Source organism: Perca flavescens, chromosome 14 (assembly GCF_004354835.1).
Source record: "Perca flavescens isolate YP-PL-M2 chromosome 14, PFLA_1.0, whole genome shotgun sequence".
Taxonomy (NCBI): domain Eukaryota; kingdom Metazoa; phylum Chordata; class Actinopteri; order Perciformes; family Percidae; genus Perca; species Perca flavescens.
In genome coordinates, this window is record NC_041344.1 from 1292048 (window position 1) to 1299547 (window position 7500).

At 43.0% G+C, this 7500-nt stretch overlaps 1 long non-coding RNA gene across 1 annotated transcript in view; it reads right to left on the reverse strand.

The window, feature by feature from the left end:
* LOC114568813 (uncharacterized) overlaps positions 1–7500 on the reverse strand; it is a 63579-nt gene that overhangs the window by 2869 nt on the left and 53210 nt on the right. Inside the window, exon 3 of the long non-coding RNA XR_003694326.1 lies at positions 3747–3882. This is a non-coding gene — a long non-coding RNA (uncharacterized LOC114568813). The remainder of the gene's footprint in view (positions 1–3746; positions 3883–7500) is intronic.

Genomic DNA, 7500 nt, shown 5'->3' on the forward strand with positions numbered 1-7500 from the left:
ATAATTCCATATGTGTTCATTCATAGTTTTGATGCCTTCAGTGAGAATCTACAATGTAAATAGTCATGAAAATAAAAAGGAAACGCATTGAATGAGAAGGTGTGTCCAAACTTTTGGCGTGTACTGTATATAATACAGCCATGTCAGTTCTATAGTGTGTCTCTGGTTGAGAGCTCTTGGCCTGTTCAGCACCATCGCTTTCCATCAGCTGTCGCTGTCCGTGGTGCTGAAACACGTCACTCGACTGGCAAACTGCTTTCCTTGTTCGTCAATACAAACTTGTCAAAAAACGTGGCTTTTCTTTGCGTTTTACTTGACATACAGGCTAACTTGGCTCAACACGGGACACAATATTACGTGCATTCATTTTTTTTTTAACGGTTAAAAAAAAAATTTGGGGTATTCCTTCAACTGAAATTGAAACGTGGTGCTCGGTGGATTCAGTCGTTGGTTCGAAAGAAAGAAAAGTAAGCAGACAGCTTGGAAATGAGAAAATAGGAAATGGAAAAAGAGCACATGCACGTGTCGTGTATGTGCGTGTGTGCGCGTGTCGGAATCTGTGTGTGTGTGTGCGCACGTGTGTGTGTGTGCATGTGTCTCTGTGTGTGTGTGCGTGGTTCTGAATCTGTGTGTGTGTGTGCGCACGTGTGTGTGCATGTGCATCTATGTGTGTGCATGTGTGTGCCTGTGTCTGAATCTGTGTGTGTGTCTGTGTGTGTGTGTGCACACGTGTGTGTGCGTGTGCATGTGCATTTGTGTCTGTGTGTGTGTCTGTGGGTGTCTGTCTTTGTCTTTGTCTCTGTGTGTGTCTGTATCTTTGTCTCTGTGTGTGGGTTTGTGTTTGTGTTTGTGTGTGTGTGTGTGTGTGTGTGTGTGTGTGTGTGTGTGTGTGTGTGTCTGCAGGCCTTGAATGGGCGCCCCGAGTGCCAGACTGAGAAAGTGGATTCACTTTTCATCATGACAGGCAATCCACCACCTTCTCCCACAGGGTGTGTGCGTGTGCGTGCATGCATGTGTGTGTGTGTGTGTGTGTGTCAGGCTGAAGGACAAATTGTAAAAAAAGACTTTAAAGGTAACAGTGAGAGACAGAGAGAGACAGAGAGAATGAAGAATAAAGAGTGCTTGCAGCTCATTTCTTCGTTGCTCCTCTTCAGGAATCAAACGACTGATCCGAACCGTAATCAATCTGCAGACTCAGGCTCAGCACACACACACACACACACACACACACTTTCTCCTTTTTAATCTCTGTGAAATCCTGATTTCACGCAGCTTCTTTTGTCTTTTCCTCTGGTTGGATTGCAGATTCTGGATTCTTTCCCAGCCAAAGTCTTTAAGACGAACGGAAAAGCTGGGTCTAACGCCAGCGATGAAAACGGGCTAAATGGCAATTTAAAAGAACACGGCGACTTATTGGGCCTTTACCTTATTCACCGTAAATAACCAAAATAATGCCAACTTGTTTCTACTTCCATGTTTTGGTTTGTAGAATCACAGCGTGTACAAATAACAAGGTCACATTTGACACAGCCATCTTTTAAACGTACACACATATATATATATATATATATATATATATATATATATATATATATATATATATATATATATATATATATATACACACACACACCGGGAATTATATTCTCAGAAAGGCAAAGCACTGCTGCTCTCTGCTACTTGGGCGGAGGGATATGCTCGCAACACCTGAGAAGCCCCGAGCAGCTTCCCACAATGCCGTGTTTTGAACAGTGGACAGCCTGTGTTACGAGTGATGTCTTGATTTCACTGATTTAAAAAATGACGTCAAAGTTCTGAAATTAGTAGCAAAGCGATTGTAAAAACCTGTAACTGTGACTGTATGTATGTGTGTGAGCGTGTGTGTGTTTGTGTCTGTGTGTGTGTGTACGTGTTTGTGTGTGTGTGTGTGCGTGTGTGTGAGAACCAATGGGAGCAGAGAGTAATCAGTAATAGCAACTGCGGGTCAGCTGGAGAGAATCAATGAGACTTTAAAAGGAAGTGAGAGGAAATACAAAATAAAAGCACGAGACTGAATGGAGGCTAATGAACGAGAGAGGAGTAATAGAGCGAGAGAAACGGGAAGAAAAAATAATCCGAAAAAGGAAGAAGAAAAGAAGACCAATCATGTCAGAAAGTGAAAACCGAAAAGAAAGCCAACAGCTGGAAAAGTAGAAAAGAAGAAAAGAAGAGAAGGAAAAAGAGAGCAGGGTGACTGAAGAAAACTGTAACTGTCACTGTGTGTGTGTGTGTGTGTGTGTGTGTGTGTATGTGTGTATGTGCATGTGTGTACGAGTGTGCATGTGTGTGTGTGTGTGTGTTTTTGTGCATGTGTTTGTGTCTGTCTGTGTGTATGTGTGTATGTGTGTGCATCTGTGTTTGTATATGTGTTTGTGTCTGTCTGTGTGTGTGTGTGTATATATGTTTGTGTGTGTATATATATGTGTTTGTGTCTGTCTGTGTGTATGTGTTTTTTTGTATGCATATGTTTGTGTGTGTGTGTCTGTTTGTGTGTGTGTGTGTGTGTGTGTGTGTGTGTGTGTGTGTGTGTGTGTTTGTGTGTGTGTGTGTGTGTGTGCATCTCTGTGTGTGTGTGTGTGTGTGTGTGTATATATGTGTTTGTGTGTGTGTGTTACAGGATGCTAAATGAGAGCCAATGGGAGCAGAGAGTAATCAGTAATAGCGACCAACGGTCAGCTGGAGAGAATCAATGAGACTTTAAAAGGAAGTGAGAGGAAATACAAAATAAAAGCACAGACTGAATGGAGGCTAATGAACGAGAGAGGAGTAATACAGCGAGAGAAACGGGAAGAAAAAGGAATCCGAAAAATGAAGAGGAAGAGAAGACCAATCAAATCAGAAACTGAAAAACGAAAAGCCAACAGCTGGAAAAGTAGAAAAGAAGAAAAGGAAAAAGAGAGCAGGGTGAATCTGAAGAAAACTGTAACTGTCAGTGACTGTGTGTGTGTGTGTGTATCTGTGTGTGTGTGTGTGTGTCTGTCTGTTTGTGTGTGTGTCTGTGTCTCTGTGTGTCCGTGTGTGTCTTTATGTCTGTGTATGTGTGTTTGTGTGTGTGCGTGTCTTTATGTGTGTGTGTGTGTCTGTTTTTGTCTGTGTATGTTAAGTGTGTGTGTCTGTCTGTTTGTGTGTGTGTGTGTGTGTGTGTGTGTGTGTGTGTGTGTGTGTGTGTCTGTGTGTATGTGCATGTGTGTGTCTGTATGGTTGTGTGTGTGTGTGTGTGTTTTTGTATGTGTGTGTCTCTCTGTGTCTGTGTGTGTGTGTGTGTGTGTGTGTGTTCATGTGTGTGTGTGTGTGTGTGTGTGTGTGTGTGTGTGTGTTTTGTGAGCAGGGTGACTCTGAAGGAAGCAACCAAATTGACAGTATTGGATAAAAGACAAGAAAAGAAAGAGAAAAGGAAATGAGAGCATATGAAGACAGAAGAAAGAAGCAGAATCTGCAGATATTCTTATTTTTAACGTTGTTATTTTGTTGATTTTGTGTTTAATTTGAATTACTTGTAATTTGTTCCAAAACACACACACACAAACACAAACACAAACACACACACATACACACACGCACACAGACAGACAGACACATACAAAGACACAAACACATACATACGCACACACACACACACACACACACACACACACACACACACACACACACACACACACACACACATTAACAGACAAACAGACACATGTTTAGGTTAAGTTACTCACAGTCTTTAAATCTGTGCAGAGAGACAGCTGAAGCCTCTGGCCAGACAGGTCACAGTCGTGGAGGAACAGGAAGTGCTCACTGTGTTTCAGGAAGTAAACAGGAAGTCGGAGGCGGGGGTGGACCCCCTCAGAGGTCCTGCAACAACACAAGAAAAGACAAAAGACAGTTTTAATATGATGACTGTAAGATGGCACTTTTTACTACCCTTTGTAGCTCCTTTCGAAGTTCTTGTACCGTTGTCCGAACGCTGTGTGAATGCAGTGTGAACGTAGTGTGAATGTAGTGTGAACGTAGTGTGAATGTAGTGTGTATGTAGTGTGAATGTAGTGTGAATGTAGTGTGAACGTAGTGTGAATGTAGTGTGTATGTAGTGTGAACGTAGTGTGAATGCAGTGTGAACGTAGTGTGAATGTAGTGTGTATGTAGTGTGAATGTAGTGTGAATGTAGTGTGAACGTAGTGTGAATGTAGTGTGTACGTAGTGTGAATGTAGTGTGAATGCAGTGTGAACGTAGTGTGAATGTAGTGTGAATGTAGTGTGAATGTGAATGTAGTGTGAACGTAGTGTGAATGTAGTGTGAATGTAGTGTGTATGTAGTGTGAATGTAGTGTATGCACTGACTGACTGTGATATGAATGATGTAAACTGTGAGTGAGTGATAGATTCCTGAAGTGGAGAGTGTTTTTGAGTGAAGTAATGCTTTCATGTATTATTGTGTATAAATTTTATGAATTTTTGTAAGTATAACATCAACCTGTCCAGGGACTGTGGGTGGAAATTAGCATTTTCTGCTATAACCTGGCACATGACATCTCTTCTTTTATAGACTAATGTTTTTTGTGCATTGTCCCTGATCAAATAAAGAAAAATTAAATTAAAATTAAAACAGCAGCTGGGTTATTTGTCCACCACGGCAGCACCCCATAAAATATACGGCTACTATCACAGCCTGTATTAAAAAGCTAGAGTTTACGTTGCTATGGACGCAGGATTCAAACCGTAGAGAAGGAACAGACTATTTTCTCTAGTGGAAGTAATACAATCGTATGTAAATCAATAAACTCTCATTTAAATAAATATTTTGTCAAGTTATTAGTCAAATTATTGATTTATTTGGTAAGTAGCAATGTAATAAGCGGGATAACGTAGAGCGAGGTGGTTGTTATAGCGAATACAACCCCTTCAGGCTGATTCCTGATCACCCTGTCGGGGTTGTATTTGCTATAACAACCGCCTCGCTCTACATTATCCCTTACATGTGTTCTGTGTGCCGCCTCTGTGCTGCTTTGCAATCTCCCATGATCCTCCAGTGTTTGACCTCGTTAGGGCGGAGGGCGCCTCTAATTGGACGCCGCTCGTCGTATAACTGCTCTTATCACCGCTGGGAAAGGTTAACTCATGCAGTACAACACTAACAAGCGCCGGCCGCTTTGGCTTCATTAAGAGGAGGATTGTGTTCAATTGGCTCAGAGGAGAGAGCAATGGCGTTCACACAGTGTTCACTCAGCTTTCACACAGCTTTCACACTACGTTGACACAGCTTTGTGAAGGAAGAAGTGTGAACGCTGTGTGAACGTAGTGTGAACGCTGTGTGAACGTAGTGTGAACGCTGTGTGAAGGCTGTGTGAACGCTGTGTGAACGTAGCATGAAAGCAGTGTGAACGCTGTGTGAAAGCTGTGGTAACGCTGTGTGAACGCTGTGTGAACGCTGTGTGAACGTAGCTTGAACGCGGTGTGAAAGCTGTGTGAAAGCTGTGTGAAAGCTGTGTGAAAGCTGTGTGAACGCTGCGTGAACGCTGTGAGAACGTAGCGTGAACGCAGTGTGAAAGCAGTGTGAAAGAAGTGTGAACGCAGTGTGAAAGCTGTGTGAACGTTGTGTGAACGCTGTGTGAACGTAGTTTGAAAGCTGTGTGAAAGCTGTGTGAACGTAATGTGAAAAGTGTGTGAACGTTGTGTGAACGCTGTGTGAACGTAGTTTAAAAGCTGTGTGGAAGCTGTGTGAACGTAATGTGAAAGCTGTGTGAATGTAGTGTGAAAGCTGTGTGAACGTAGTGTGAAAGCTGTGTGAAAGCTGTGTCAACGTAGTGTGAATGCAGTGTGAACGCTGTGTGAACGCTGTGTGAACGCTGTGTGAACGCTGTGTGAACGTAGTGTGAACGCTGTGTGAACGTAGCTTGAAAGCTGTGTGAAAGCTGTGTGAACGTAATGTGAAAGCTGTGGGAACGCTGTGTGAACGCCATGGCTCTCTCCTCTGAGCCATTTGAACACAATCCTCCTCTTAATGAAGCCAAAGCGGCCGGCGCTTGTTAGTATAATACTGCATGAGTTAACCTTTCCCAGCGGTGATAAGAGCAGTTATACGACGAGCGGCGTCCAATAAGAGGCGCCCTCCGCCCTAACGAGGTCAAACACTTGAGGATCATGGGAGATTGCAGAGCAGCACAGAGGCGACACACAGAACACATGTAGTTTATGAAATCTGATTTTTGGTTCTAAAGTAAACTAGCCAACAATATAACGGCCTACAAGTCCAGCTGAGACACACACACAAGCACACACACACACACACACACACACACACACACACACACACACACACACACACAGCTGAGATGATGAGACCATTAAACACACAACTGGTTGGATCCTTTACTCTTTCTACAATGTTCTGTAATTTATTTGAAATTCTCTCCCTCTCACTCTCTCTCCATTCCTCTCTCTCTCTCGCTCTCTCTATTCCTCTCTCATTCTCTCTCTCTCTCTCCCTCCCTCCCTCTTTCCTCTCTTTTCATGCTTCATGTAATCACTGAAAATCCTAAAAGCTTTATTGGCAGGAAGAGAGTTTGTGCTGCCAGAGCTTTCAGAAGAACACGATAAGTGTTCTACAAACACGGAAACATTGAGATAAAACACAGAGTTGTTGTTGCAGCAGCAGCATCAGAGGGAACTGGTCTCCACACACACACACACACACACACCCACACACACACACACACACACACACACACACACACACACACACACACACACACACACACACACACACTCACACTCACACACTCTCAGAGGGAACTAGTCTCCAAACACACACACAGATTCACACACACACTCATACACACACACAGACACACACACACACACACACTCTCAGAGGGAACTAGTCTTCAAACACACACACAGATACACACACACTCTCATACACACACACAGACAGACACACACTCACACACACACACACACACACACACACACACACACACACACTCTCAGAGGGAACTAGTCTCCAAACACACACACAGATTCACACACACACTCATACACACACACACAGACACACACTCACACACACACACTCTCAGAGGGAACTAGTCTCCAAACACACACACACACACACACACACACACACACACACACAGAGGGAACTAGTCTCCAAACACACAGCACTGCAGAAGAAGTGTGTGTGTGTTTGTGTGTGTGTCTGTGTGTGTGTGTGTATGTGTGTCTGTGTGTGTGCGTCTATGTGTTTGTGCATGTGCCTGTGTGTGTGTGTGTGTGTGTGTGTGTGTGTGTGTGTGTGTATAGTTGCTTTTTTGTCACTTTTTTCAAACTTATTGTTGCATTTTTAATCATTTCTGTTGTCGATCTTTACATAGTAAATTCCACAAGTAGAAACTGTCTTATATTTCTGTTTCTATAAGTCCCTTAACATAGGTAGAAACTGTCTGATATTTCTGTTTCTATAAGTCCCATAAC